This window comes from Amblyraja radiata, chromosome 29 (genome assembly GCF_010909765.2).
Source record: "Amblyraja radiata isolate CabotCenter1 chromosome 29, sAmbRad1.1.pri, whole genome shotgun sequence".
NCBI classification, from domain to species: domain Eukaryota; kingdom Metazoa; phylum Chordata; class Chondrichthyes; order Rajiformes; family Rajidae; genus Amblyraja; species Amblyraja radiata.
In genome coordinates this window covers 4,983,426-4,998,390 of record NC_045984.1, presented here as the reverse complement: position 1 = coordinate 4,998,390, position 14,965 = coordinate 4,983,426, and the positions used below count along the sequence as shown (strand labels likewise).

Genomic DNA, 14,965 nt, shown 5'->3' with positions numbered 1-14,965 from the left:
AGTCCTGTAGGTCTGTTTCCAAGATGGCTGCCGTGAAGAGAGAGTGGACGCTGGCGCGCTTTGGCTGCCGCTGCTCTCTCTTCACACTGTGTTTTTGATTTTCTGTTTTTGGATTGAATTCTGTTTTTAATTTGTGTCTCTGTGATGTCTTTATTACTTGTTATATTCCGATTATATGTTCCGATTACTATGTAAGGTGTCCTTGAGATGTCTGAAAGGCGCCCATTAAATAAAATTTATTATTATTATTAATCAAGAATCTATCTATCTTTGCCTTAAAAACATCCACTGACTTGGCCTACACAGCCTTCTGTGGCAAAGAATTCCACAGATTCACCACCCTCTGACTGAAGAAATTCCTCCTCATCTCCTTCTTAAAGGAATGTCCATTCATTCTGAAGCTGTGACCTCTAGTGCAAGACCCTCCCACTAGTTGAACGCTGCAGGACAAACCTGTTAAGTGTCATTTAGTTTTAGTCTTAGTTTTAGAATACAGTATGGAAACAGGCCCTTCGGCCCACTGAGTCCAGTCCAACCTGCACATTAGTTCTATCCCACATATTGAGGACAATTTACAGAAGCCCATTAACCTACAAAACCCACACGACTTTGGAGTGAGGGAGGAAACTGGAGCACCTGGAGAAAACACACACGGTCACAGGGAGAATGTACAAACTCCGTACAGACAGCACCCGTAGTCAGGATCTAACCTGGGTCTCCAGCACCTGTGAGGCAGCAACTCTACTGCTGCACCACTGCATCATCCCAAAGCCATATATTTAACCCACTGACCATGCTGGCTCTCCGTAGAGTCATTCCTTCATTTCCATTTCCCCAATTTTTTCTCTTAAGGCGGCAGCTCTGCAGTGGGTCTGTGACGCCGGGTTTAGGCTTAGGTTTATTACTGTCATGTGTACCGAGGTACAGTGAAAAGATTTTTTTTTGCATGCTATTCAATCAGATAATACTTTACATAAATACAATCCAGTCAAACTCAAGTTCAATAGATAGAGCAAAGGGGAAGATACCCCTTTAAACAAGTCTGGAATGATGAGGGGGACATCATTGAAACTTACCCAATAGTGAAAGGCATGGATAGAGTGGATGTGGAGAGGATGTTTCCACTAGTGGGAGTGTCTAGGACCAGAGGCCATTGGCTCAGAATAAAAGAACGTACCTTTAGAAAGGAGTTGAGGAGGAATTTCAGAGGGTGGTGAATCTGTGGAATTCATTGCAACAGACAGCTGTGGAGGCCAAGTCATTGGATATTTTTACGGAAGAGATTGACAAATTCGTGAATAATATGGGTATCAGGGGTTACGTGGAAAAGGCAGGAGAATGGGGCTAAGAGGGGAAGATAGATCAGCCATGACTGAATGGCGGAGTAGACTTAATGAGCCTAATTCTGCTCCTATAACTTATGAACATATGAACTTGTACAGAGTGCAGAATATAGTTCTCAGCATTGTAGCACATCAGTTCCATGACAAAGTCCAATGTCCGTAATGGGGAAAGGATGAATCGGACAGTACCCTAGTTTATGGAAGTACTATTCGGAAGGCTGCTAACAGGGGGGAAGAAGCTGCTCCTGAATCTGGCGGTGCGCGCTCTCAAACTTCTGTATCTTCTGCCCCATGGGAGCAGGGAGAAGAAGAAATGACCGAGGTGGGACAAATCCTTGGCTGCTTTTCCGAGGCAGGTTTAGTCGTAGATTACCCTGATGGTTTGGGGAATAGTCACAAGTTGAAATTCTATTACCTTAAATCTTAAAGTAATTTACATGGATAAAGTGCCGCTGCATATTTTAGGCGATAATGGATGTGCAGGAGCGGTGGTGGGGATTATAATTGAGGACAGGCGAGCCTGATTGAAGAATGAAGACGTTGTCACATCTCCCAATCAAGCTGCTCTTCTCAATTAAAATCTGCATTTCAAGCACCGATCCATTGTCGAAATTTGACTGTAATTTTAATGCAATCATTTTTTAATAAAACTGATATAAAATTATTACACTCTCCTCTTACATCTCCATGTAATGGAGACACCATGTGTGCGGACAGCTGATGTCTCTGATAGATTGTTCTTATTCCAGATGATAAAGGTATCTTAGAAAGGCCGGGAGTGTCCTTGGGCAGAATGCCTCTCTATATTTGGTGTTCTGTTCCGTTTAGTTTATTGTCACGTGTACCGAGGTACAGTGAAAAGCTTTTGTTGCGCGCCAACCAGCCGGCGGAAAAGAAACACATGATAACCATCGATCCATTCGCAGTGTGCAGATACATGATAAGGGGATAACGTTTAGTACAAGGTAAAGCCAGTAAAGTCCGATCAAGGATAGTCCAAGGGTCCCCGATGAGGTAGATAGTAGTTCTTTGATTGCACTAAAGATTTGGCTTGTATGCACCAGTATTGTGTTACTAATTTATTGAATGTTTGTATTAATATACTATTATATATCATCTTTGAATATTGTATTTACAGGCCAGTTTTGTCGTTGTAAGTAAGATTGTCATTGTTCTATTGTTGTTCCTTATAATTAAGCACTCTTGACTTGTGAACTGTGTCAATTGGAAAATGGTTCTAAGTTTTGAAATGCAGTTTAGAGGAAGCTGGTTCCAAGTCATATTATTTTTACTTAAAGATTGGTGGGGCGGTTGTGGGGGATTGCAACTGTAACAAAATACAACATGCACAATATGACTTCGATTTTTACCCTCACCTAGAAAGTACTCTGGCCTTGGTCTCAGTCTTGCTCTTCATACAAAAAGACTTAGGCAATAAAAGATAAATATATTTTCTAGTGTCGGAAGGAACGGCATGTGCTGGTTTACACAGACGATAGACACAAATTGCTGAAGTAACTCATCGGGACAGGCAGCATCTCTGAAAAGAAGGAAAGGGTGACCTTTCGGTGGAAGACTATTCTTTAAACATTCCAGCAACCTGTAAAATGGAAGGACCAGGAATAAGTTAGGGCGGTACAGAGTTGCAGCCTTACATCGTCAGAGACCCAGGTTCGAACCCGACTACTGGTACTGTCTGTACAGAGATTACACGTTCTCCCTGTGACCAGGTGGGTTTTCTCCGGGTGCCCTGGTTTTCTCCCACATTCCAGACGTGCAGGTTGGTAGGTTAATTGGCATCTGTGAATTGCCCCTGGTGTATTGGATGGAACCAGTGTATCGGTGATCGTTGCTTGGCGTGGACTCGGTGGGCTGAAGGACCTGTTTCCACGCTGTATCTCTAAACTAAAGTTCAGCCAATGTATCATTTCATAATGATATGCCCAACCTCAGTAATCAAGGCCAAACACCCTTTTAGAACATTTTGGAGTGTTCTTAGCTTGGAAAGAGCACCTTGCATCGTTCATATAATGTTATGATCGCTACTAGTCTCTTTTGTAGTCTTTCAGTTCACCTGTTTCTGAAAGGCCCAAAGGGCTTGTTCCTGTGAAGTGCAGTTCCATGTTCTATGTAATCCATTAGATAGTGGACAAGAGGCGTTAATGTCAGCTGTGGTTTGGTGGGTATAACTCATGTCTTTAAGTCTTTAGCCTTTAGATTTTAGAAATGCAGCATGGAAACAGACCCTGCGGCCCACCGAGCCCGTACTGACCAGCGATCACCTTGTACACTAGCACTATCCTACACACTAGGGACGATTAACAATTTACAGAAGCCAATTAATCCACAAACCTTTACGGCTTTGGAATGTGTGAGGGAACTGGAGCACCCGAAGGAAACCCACACAGTCATGTGGAGAAGGTATAAACTCCAAACAAACAGCAGCCATAGTCAGGATCGAACCTGGTTCTCTGGCTCTTGAAGGCAGCAACTCTACTGCTGCGCCATCGTGCCGCCCTTAAGTCAGAAGACAGTGGGCTGAAGTCCCACTCCAGAAACTTCATAAGAAAAAAATAGGCTCCATTTTGATGAGTGTTGTGCTCCTGTTTGAAGAGGCAATGAGCTGTATGATCTTGACTAATCTTTGGTTTTTCAAATGGAAATTAATACCCCTGTCCCACTTAGGAAACCTGAACGGAAGCCTCTGGAGACTTTGCGCCCCACCCAAAGTTTCCGTGCGGTTCCCGGAGGTTGCAGGTGGTTGCCGGAGGTTGCAGGTAGTGGAAGAAGGTAGTGAGACTGCCAAAAACCTCCGGGAACCACACGGAAACCTTGGGTGGGGCGCAAAGTCTCCAGAGGTTTCCGTTCAGGTTTCCTAAGTGGGACAGGGGCTTAAAGATTCCACTCCATGGAAGAGTTGGCGAGTTCTCTCCTGTGTCCTCTGTGTTATTTATCCCTCAATCAACATCATTAAAGCAGATAGTGTAGGAAAAACTGCGGATGTTGGTTTAAATTGAAGGTAGACACAAAATGCTGGAGTAACTCAGCGGGACAGGCAGCATCTCTGGAGCGAAGGAATGGGTGACGATTCGAGTCGAGACCCTTTTTCAGACTGACTGGACTAACTCAGTCTGAAGAAGGGTCTCGACACGAAACATCACCCATTCCTTCTCTCCAGAGATGCTGCCTGTCCCATTGAGTTACTCCAGCATTTTGTGTCCACCTTCATTAAAACAGATTATCTGTCCATTATCTATCAGCTACTTGCGAGAATCTCACTATGGTCATTATTTTCCAACTGAATTGCTCCTGTCCCTCGTAACTCTCCCCTAAATACTCTCGTGAACTTGCCTTCACCCTCACAGCACTGAGGTCAAGTGTAGTCATCCCAACACATTCTTACCCAAGACATCAAAGCTGCAAAAGCCCTTAACGTCAATCTCTGGACTTTTATTATCTTTTATACAACTAGACTGCATCGCCCAATGATTTATCCTGCCTTAACCCCTGCTCATTCCACGGTTGTTGCAACCTTGAATGCTGGTGTCATCCCTTGTTTGTAAGGGGGGGGGAAACGAGTCCCAATTGACCCACTAACCCCTTTATTTGAGATTTCAGGAGATAGTATTTCCGTAGAGAGACACAAAAAGCTGTAGTAACTCAGCGGGACGGGCAGCATCTCTGGAGAGAAGGAATAGGTGATGTTTCGGGTCAAGACCTTTCTTCAGACTGGTTACGGATAAAGGAAACGAGAGATATAGATGTTGATGTAGAGAGATAAAAGTCTCTCCATAGGTACATAAATACAAAAGTATTTCCATAGGTACATAAAGTGCAAATATCAAGTTACATTGAGAATCCCTGGGGCAATGGACCCCAATTATTTTCATTCAAGGTCAACGTGGACTCATTCATCAATCCTCATCAAGAGTGGGATCATATTTGTTCATTTAGCAAGCGATGAATTTTAAGGGTTGTGAACCTTCTTCAGATGGAGGGTCTGAAGAAGGGTCTCGACCCGCAAAGTCACCTGTTCTTTTTCTCCAGAGATGCTGCCTGACCCGCTGAATTACTCCAGCTCTTTGTGTCTATCTTTGGCTGAAACCAGCGTCTGCAGTTCCTCCTACACAATAAATTTTAAGGGCTGATTTACTTCAGTGTCTGAGTTTTATTTCATGCTGTTAGTTTATTTCAATTTAGAATCAAAGAAGAAAATATGAACTTTGATACTTTTTAAACAAAATGTCACTATAACTAAAACCATCAGATTGGGATGTGCAAAGTAGAGTATATATTGCATTAAAAAAATACACAGTGTGCTGGAGTCACACAGCGGGTGAGGCAGCATCTTTGGAGAACATGGATAGATGACGTTTCCTGTTGGGACCCTTCTTCACATTATATTGCACATATATTGTCTATGGCAAATTCTGCAAAGCAAAAGCAAAGAAACCAGTCTCAATTGTATTTATGTCTCACCAAGGGTGACACGGTGGCATAGTGGTAGAGTTACTGCCTCACAGCGCCAGAGACCTGGGTTCGATCCTGACTATGGGTGCTATCTGCACGGTTTGCACTGTACGTTCTCCCCGAGACCTGCATAAGTTTTCTCCGAGACCTTTGGTTTCCTCCCACACTCCACAGACACGCAGGTTTGTAGGTTAATTGGCTTGATATAACTGTAAAAATTGTCCCTAGTGCAGGATAGTGTTAATATGCAGAGACCACCAGCCGGTGTGGACCCAGTGGGCTGAAGGGCCCGTGTCCGCACTGTATGTGTACAGAAACTTCCGGTAAATCATAAGTCAGTAAATCATCTGAAAGTCTGAAGTAATGTTCCTACCCAAAATGTCTGCTGTCCATGTCGTCCAGAGATGCTGCCTGACCCGCTGAGTTACTCCAGCACTTTAAGTTCTATTCAAGACTCCAGCATCTGCAGTTCCCTGTGTCACCATCTTTCACTCCTGCTTGTGCACTGATTGGAGCAACTACAGGATTAAAACTTTAACAAAAAACTGCCAACGCTGGAAATCAGAAAGAAAAACATTAAATGACAGAAACACTCAGCAGGTCAGGCAGCATCTGTGGAAGGAGAATTAGACTTTATGTTTCAGGTTGGCAATCCTTCATTTGGACATGACCTTAAATGGAGTCAATGTCATAGAGTCGTCATACAGCGTGGAAACAGGCCAACTTGCCCACACCAACCAACATGTCCCATCCACGCCACACTAGTCCCGCCTGCCTGCCTCTGACCATATGCCTCTGTAGGCCTTGGGCAGATGGGGCTCGTCAGCCTGGGAAGGCAGTCCATCTAGGAGAGGGAAAACTCTGATTTAAAACCTCCACTGCCTTGTGGCCATATCCAGTCATGGAAAAGGCTCCAGGAGTAAACCTCAAGAAAATCCGGAGTGGGAGCCCTTAAGGCACTTCGTCGTTGTCTACAACCTCGCTCTGGCAGCTCCTGCGACGGCGCTGGTGCCAAACCGTCATGGCCCTGCTGTTCCTTTGGATCGATCAGCGACGTGGAGAGGGGGGACGTGCTGCATGGGCAACAGCCTGTCCTCCATATGACATCGCCCAGGCTTGCATCCGACTGCACATCACCTGCAAACCTACACCTACAACCTGGGGAGGACACTCCAGCTTCGCCTGCGGCGTCGACACAACACGGGGAGCAGCAGTTACCGGTTATAAGATCGCTAAAGGCCATATGCCTCTACACCTGCCCTATCCATGTACCTGTCTAAATTATTCTTAAACGTTGCGATAGTAACTGCCTCATCTACCTCCTCTATTTCTCATTCCGCAGATGCTATCTGACTTGTTGAGCATTTCCAGCATTTTCATTGGAGCATGTGGTGGAGGTGCTCCTTCACAGCGCCAGTGATCCGGGTTCGATCCCGACCTCGGTTGCTGTCTGTGTGGAGTTTGCACGTTCTCCATGTGACTGCGTGGGTTTCATCTGGGTGCTCTGGTTTCCGCCCACAGCCCGAAGACGTGCAGGTTTGTAGGTTAATTGGCCTCTGTACAGGGAGGGTGCAGGGAGTGGTTGCGTAAGTGAGATAACGTTGAACTCGTGTGAGCGGGGATCGATGGTCAGTGTAGACTCGGTGGGCTGAAGGGCCTGTATCTCTAAACTATTAAGTCGATTCCTGAAGTGAAGTGGGTAGGTTTGGGAAATGATTGATCTTGATCCCTAATGGACTTAAGGAGAATGAGTGATGATCTTATAAAGCTGATAAAACTCGGAGAAGCCTTAACAGAGTAAATGCTGAAAGCTCATTCCTCCTCATGGGAGAATCTGGAACTAAGGAGAACCAAATTCTTCACTCTGTGTCTTTCTCTTCAATCTGCCATGGTAATTGAGTTTGGCTTGCTTGTATTTAAACTTAGTATTGGAGTCAGAGTCATACAGCACAGAAATAGGCCCTTCGGCCCAACTTGTCCATGCCGTCCAAGATGCCCCATTTACGCGTCCTACCTGCCGGCGTTTGACCCCTATCCCTCTAAACCTTCCCTATCCATGCACCTGACCAAATGTCTTTTAAATGTTGTTCTAGTACCTGCCTCAAATACCTCCTCTGGCAGCTCGTTCTGTATGTGTAGGATGGAACTGCACATGCTGGTTTACACCGAAGATAGACACAAAAAGCTGGAGTAACACAGCGGGACAGGCAGCATCTCTGGAGAGAAGGAATTTTTTATGTTTCGGGTCGAGTCTGAAGAAGGGTCTCGACCCAAAACGTTACCCATTCCTTCTCTCCAACGATGCTGCCTGTCCCACTGAGTTACTCCAGTTTTTTTGTGTCTATATCTTTTTTCCCACCAGCCTCTGCATGAAAAAATACCACTCAGGTTCCTCTTAGAACTTTCCCCTCTTTCCTTAAACCGATGTCCTCTGGTTCTTGATTCCCTTACTCTGGGTAAAAGACTGTGCGTTCACCCTATCTATTCCCCTCGTGATCGTATACACCTCCAGAAGATCACCCCTCAGCCTCCTGCACTCCAAATTTCCAATCAACTCTACTGATTTGATTGGAATATCAATCTATGTTGATTTAGAATATCAAATCATGTAATTTGATTGGAACATCAATCTAAAAGAAAGCTTTTCACTGTACCTCCACACACATGACAATAATACTTCATTTAGTTTAGTTTGAGTTGAGAGATACAGTGCGGAAACAAAGCCCTTCGAGCCCACCGAGTCCGCACTGACCAGCCTTCCCCGCACATTAACACATACTAGGGACAATTTACATTCATACCAAGCCAATTAACCTACAAAAACCTGTATGTCTTTGGAGTGTGGCAGGAAACTGAAGCGGTGTGAGAAATACCACACAGTCACGGGGAGAACTTACAAACCCCGTACAGACAGCGCCCGTAGTTGGGATCAAACACGTGTCTCTAGCGCTGAAAGCGTTGTAAGGCAGCAACACCACCGCTGCACCACCGTGCCGCCCTTAGGCGTTAATTCCTAAGTAAAGGGTCGCCTATTTAAGTGGTAGCTGTAAGTCTTTCAAATTCTGCGCCTTCCAGAGCTTTGGAGGCAATTCAATATATTCAAGGCTGACATGGATTTTTGGACCATGGGGGAATGAAAGGTTATGGGAATCAGGTAGGAAAAGTGAAAATGATGCCAAGTTCAGAACAGCCATGATCTTATTGAATGGCGTAGCAAGCTCAGGGGACTGCACAGCTTTCTACTACCTTGAGTGTGATGTTCTTAATCAGAATCAAACATGGTTTGGGATTTGACAACAATTCTACTCGTTGAATAATCACCCACTATGTAAAATGAGACCGAGATGGCAGTTTACTGGCAGGCAGGCAGGCAGATTGTAGAGCAAATGTTCATTATATCAGTCATTAACAATCTCTCACTCAGCTTAGAAACAAGGAACTGCAGATACCTGTTTACCAAGGAATCCCGCAAAATGCTGGAGTAACTGAGTGGGTCAGGCAGCAGCCCTGGAGAACAGGGGCAGGTGACGTTTCGGGTCAGGACCCTTCCTTAGACTGATTCCTCCAACCGTTTCAAGGCTCTCTGGTTCTCTGGTTTTGTTTAATTTAGTTTAGTTTCGAGATACAGCGCAGAAAAAGGCCCCTCGGCCCACTGAGTCTGGGCCTACCAGCGATCCCCGCACACTAACTCTATCCTACACACACTAGGGACAATTTAACATTTTACCGAAGCCAATACCGGAGCTTTTAGCCGCGGGCGCGGCGCGGACGTACCATCCGGAGCCTGGGGTCCCTCGTCGGGGATCCCCGGAGAAGAGCTCCGACCGTCGGCCTGTGGCCTATAACATCCTGAAGCCGCGGTCTCCGGTAAGAAAGTGCCGATTCGGGACCTCCAAGCCGTGGAGTGTGTTTGACCGTCCTGATGTTGGAGTTTCAATCATCCCGACGAGAGGGTCTGTACATCGGGCTGTCCGTGGTGGCGACTAAGGAAGGTTCATGGCCCCGACCACGGGTGAACAAGGAGGAGGCCTGACTGAACTTTGTGCCTTCCACCACAGTGAAGAATGCTGTGGTGGATGTTTGTGTTAAATCTTATTGTGTATTGTGTATTTTTTTAAATTGTACCGCTGCTTTCACTGCACCTCCGAGTGTATGTGACGAATAAAATTGACTTTGACTTTTGACCGGCAAATCTGCACGTCTTTGGAGTGTGGGAGGAAACTGGAGCACCCGGAGAAAATCCACGCAGGTCACGGGAGAACGTGCAAGCTCCGTACAGACAGCACCCGTGGTCAGGATCGACCGGTGTCTCTGGCGCTGCAAGGCAGCAACTCTACTGCTGCGCCACCGTGCCACCCCTTTAAAAGCCTCTTCCTTTAAGAGTTTGAAGATCTTCTTCGGACTCCCAACCTGAAGGACCCCGACCTGAAACGTCACAGTTCCATGTTCTCCAGAGATGCTGCCTGACCCGCTGAGTTACACCAGCACTTTGTGTTGTTTCTCTCTCAGTTTATATGTGTGGACAAATAGTTCTGTTGGGAGTCCCACACTCACCTGCACAAACCGAATTAAGTCCTGAAATCTCTCCATTATCATCCTATTTGAGGCTGTGCTAACGCCAAACGTGAGGTTGTTGGAACCCTAGTGACTGAAAGCAATCCTTGCCATGTGGGGAACACACTGAGTTTATTGAAGTGCTCATTTTTACTCCTGGAAATTTTAGTTTTAGTTTTAGTTTTACAGATACAGCGTGGAAACAGGCCCTTCGGTCCATCGAGTCCGTGCCAGCCAACGATCACCCGTACACTAGCTCCATCCTCCACACTGGGGACAATTTACAGAAGGGCGGCATGGTGGAGCAATGGTAAAGTTGCTGCCTTACAGCGCTTGCAGCGCCAGAGGCTCGGGTTCGATCCCGACTACGGGTGCTGTCTGTACGGAGTTTGTACGTTCTCCCCATGACCTGTGTGAGTTTTCTCCGAAATCTTCGGTTTCCTCCCGCACTCCAAAGACGTCCAGGTATGTAGGTAAATTGGCTTGGTAAATGCAAAAAATGTCCCTAGTGTGTGTAGGATCGTGTTAATATGTGGAGATCGCTGGTCGGCATGGACCCAGAGGGCCGAAGGGCCTGTTTCCACGCTGTATCTCTAAATGAAACTAAGCCAATCCAACGTGCGGGTTTGTGGGTTATTTGGCCTCTGTAAATTGCCCCAAATGTGTAGGGAGTGGATGGGAAAGTGGGATGACATCGAAACTAATGTGAACAAGTGATCAATTACAAGAATGTTGCCAGAACTCAAGATCTCTAGAGAGAGTGCAGGAGGATGAGGGGTGATCATATGGAGGTGTATATGATCGTGAGAGGAATAGATAGGGTAAATGCACAGAGTATTTTACCCAGAGTAGGGGGGGGGGGGGGGGGTCAAGGAAAGTGCGTTCACGTCATGGCCCTGTTTCCACCAATGCCGAGAAGTGTGTTCAGCTCTGGCTGAACAGCTTCTAATCTTCTAAGAATAAGAATTGTCCAGAGTAGGGGAATCAAGAACCAGAGGACATATGTTTCAGGTGGGGGGCAACTTGTTTACACAAAGGGTGGTAGATACATGGAAAGATCTGCCGGAGGAGGTCGTTGAGGCAGGTACTATCAGAATGTTTAAGAAACATTTGGACATGTATATGGATAGAAAGGGTTTGGAGGGAAATGGGCCAAACACAGACAGGTGGGACTAGTGTAGATGGGGCAAATTGGTCAGAGTTGGTATGATGGGCTGAACGGCCTGTTTTCACACAGTCTGACTCTACATCTAATGTTCAGCATGGATTCAGTGGGTCGAAGGACCCCTTACCATGCTGTGCCTCCAAACAAACCTAACTAAACCATATCAACTATATCAATAAAACTACACACACTAGGGAGAATGTTTACATTTACAGAGCCAATTTACCTACAAATTATATGAGAATTTCAGATGCAGAGTACAACAAACCTTCACTATTAGTTAAATGCATTTGTATTGCGGGTGGGATGGGATGGCACAGTCTATCGTTTAAACTTTGTCACCACATCTATGATATGATACGCACGATATGATAGAACTTTATTTCTCCCAAGAGGGAAATTAATTTACCAACAGTCATAAAAAACAGAAAATACATGAAACATGAATATAAAGTGATGAGTGGTAAGGCTTTGGGGATGTGTAAAGATTGAGGGGGGGGGGGGGGGGGTCAGTCTCAGTCTACCCCACGACAGAAGAGGGAGGAGTTGTACAGTTTGATAGCCACATGGAAGAAGGATCTCCTGTGGCGTTCTGTGCTGCATCTTAGTGGAACCAGTCTGTTGCTGAAGGTGCTCCTCCAGTTGACCAGTGTGTCATGGAGGGGGTGAACTGTATGGGGGGTTTTGTTGGTCACCTATTAATGTGCTCTGGTTTCCTCCAACATTCAAATGACATACAGATTTGTAGGTTAATTGGCTTGTAAAGTGTAAATTGTCCCTAGCGTGTAGGATAGTGCAAGCGCACGGGGTGATGAGTAGCACGGTGGCGCAGCGGTAGAGTTGCTGCCTTCCAGCGGCAGAGACACGGAATCGATCCTGACTACTGGTGCAGTCTGTATGGAGTTTGTACGTTCTCCCCGTGACCACATGGGTTTTCTCCGGGATCTCCGGTTTCCTCCCACATCCCAAAGACATGCAGGTTTGTAGGTTAATTGGCTTTGGTAAAAATTGTAAATTGCCCCTGGTGTGTAGGACAGTGCGATTGTACGGGGCGATCGCTGGTCGGCGTGGACTCAGTGGGCCAAAGGGCTTGTTTCCACACTGTGCCTCTAAAGTCTAAAGTGACCATGTCACCCACATCCCAGCTGGAACATGTTCAGGATTGTCCCTGTACTTTGAGGCTCGTACAACACAGCAAATCTTGCTGTTAGGCTGTAGCTGAGTTTTATTTGTATCAGACAATCTCTTCAGTTCACACTTTATTCCATCCATTGCCACTATTGAAAATAATAAGGCAAAGGTGGCTGGGCTAACGTGTGATAGTGAACTCCTTTCTCGTAGCCAGCCTGTTGTGGAATATTATGACCAATGTCACCAAATAGGCAACCAGTCATCAAACAGCCACAAGGCGCTGGAGTCAAGAGTCAAGAGAGTTTTATTGTCATGTGTCCCAGATAGGACAATGAAATACTTGCTTGCTGCAGCACAACAGAATATGTAAATGTAACACAGAACAGGAGATAAAAGTTCAGTGTGTCTATATACCATAGACCATATATATACACAATAAGTAAACAGATAAAATCCAATAGTGCTGGAGTAACTCAGTGGGGCAGGCAGCATCTCTGGAGAACATGGATAGGGGACGTTTAAGGTCGGGACCCTTCCTCAGTCTGAAGAAGGATCCTGACCTGAAGCATCCAGAGACTGACTTGCTGAGATACTCCAGCACTTTGTGGCTTTTTTGGTAAACCAGCATCTGCAGTTCCTTGTGTCTTCATCAAAGAGATACGTTCGAAGCGAAACCGTTTCATGAAGCTTAGAAGCTAAAGTTAAATGAAAAACTTAATTCATCCAACTAGTGTTGGCCACTGTTATTAAGAATTTGGGCAGCACAGCAGCGCAATGGTAGAGTTGCTGCCTCACAGTGCCAGAGACCCGGGTCTGATCCTGACTATGGGTGCTGTCTGTGCGGAGAATGTACCTTGTGACCGCGTGGGTTTTCTCCGGGTGCTCCGGTTTCCTCCCACACTCCAAAGACATGTAGGTTTGCAGGTTAATTGGCTTCTGTAAATTGTAAATTGTCCCTAGTGTGTAGGATAGTGCTAGTGTACGGCGTGATGGCTGGATGGCTGGTTGGCATGGGCTCAGTGGGCTGAAGGGCCTGTTACTGCGCTGTATCTCTAAACTATTTTTTTTTTCATTTAATTTAATAATCCCCTTTTCCTACCTTCAGTGCCCCACTCCCTCTACTTTCAGTCTGAAGAAGGGTTCCGACCCAAAACGTCACCCATCCTTTTATCTCCAGAGATGGTACCTGACCCGCTGAGTTATTCCAGCACTTTGTGTCTATCTTCGGTATAAACCAGTATCTGCTGTTCCTCCCCACACACTAAAATTGGCATTACTTTATACATTCCACAGATCAACCAAATACAAATCTCAAAGAAGTCATTTCTCTTCTGGTGTGACTAAGCTTTCCGAGGCTGGTCTGGGGCAGAATAGAATATTGTTTCTTACTGGGAATTATGTCATTGATTTACTGTAAGTGCATTCCTACAAAGAATATTAGTGCCAAGTGAATACCGGAAAAGGATTTCAGATAATTTATGTTGGACCTTGCAGGAGAAAGCAGTGACATAATGCTGATTTGTCCAATGCTTTCTGATAGATTTGGTGTTGTGCCATATTGGGCAAATGTACAAGAGTCACGAGTGTTTAATTCATGTTCATAATTTGTAGGAGCAGAATTAAGCCAATCGGCCCATCAAGTCCATTCTACCATTCAATCATATCTATCTTTCCCTCGCAAGCCCATTCACCTGCCTGCTCCCCATAACCCCTGACACCCATACTAATCAAGAACCTATCAATTTTGGCCTTAAAAATATCTATTGACTTGGCCTCCACAGCCTTCTGTGACAGACAATTCCACAAAACCCTCTGACAAAATAAATTCCTCCTCATCTCCTTTCTAAAGGTACATCCTTGTATTCTGAGGCTGTGGCCTCTGGTCCTACACTCTCCCACTAGTAGAAACATCCTCTCCACATCCACTCGATCAAGGCCTTTCATAATTGTCACATGTACCAATAACTGAACAATTTCATCCTTATTTGCAGCAGCAAACACAACACGCACAGAAAATATGTAATAAACAAAAAATTCAATAAATTAATAAGGCTAATACTACTGCAAAGACCGGCGTCCTGATTGCAACCAAGGACAGTCCATGGAAATTTGAAGTTGAGGTTGGCGTTGTGCAGTGTTCAAGAGCCTGATGATTGTTGGGAAGAAGCTATTCTTGAACGTGGTGATCATGGTTTTCAGAATGAAAGTTCTCGTTGAAACTTAACAAATAGTAAAAGGCTTGGATAAAGTAGATGTGGACAGGATGAGAATGAAAGGACGTTCCTTTAGGAGGGAGAAGAGA

At 45.4% G+C, this 14,965-nt stretch overlaps 1 long non-coding RNA gene across 1 annotated transcript; it reads left to right on the top strand.

Moving 5' to 3' along the window:
• The first annotated feature begins 299 nt into the window (after positions 1-299).
• Positions 300-14,606, top strand: LOC116989683. The gene is made up of 3 exons (XR_004416290.1): positions 300-432; positions 3,074-3,077; positions 14,569-14,606. It is a non-coding gene; the product is annotated as an uncharacterized LOC116989683 (long non-coding RNA).
• Positions 14,607-14,965: the final 359 nt, after the last annotated feature.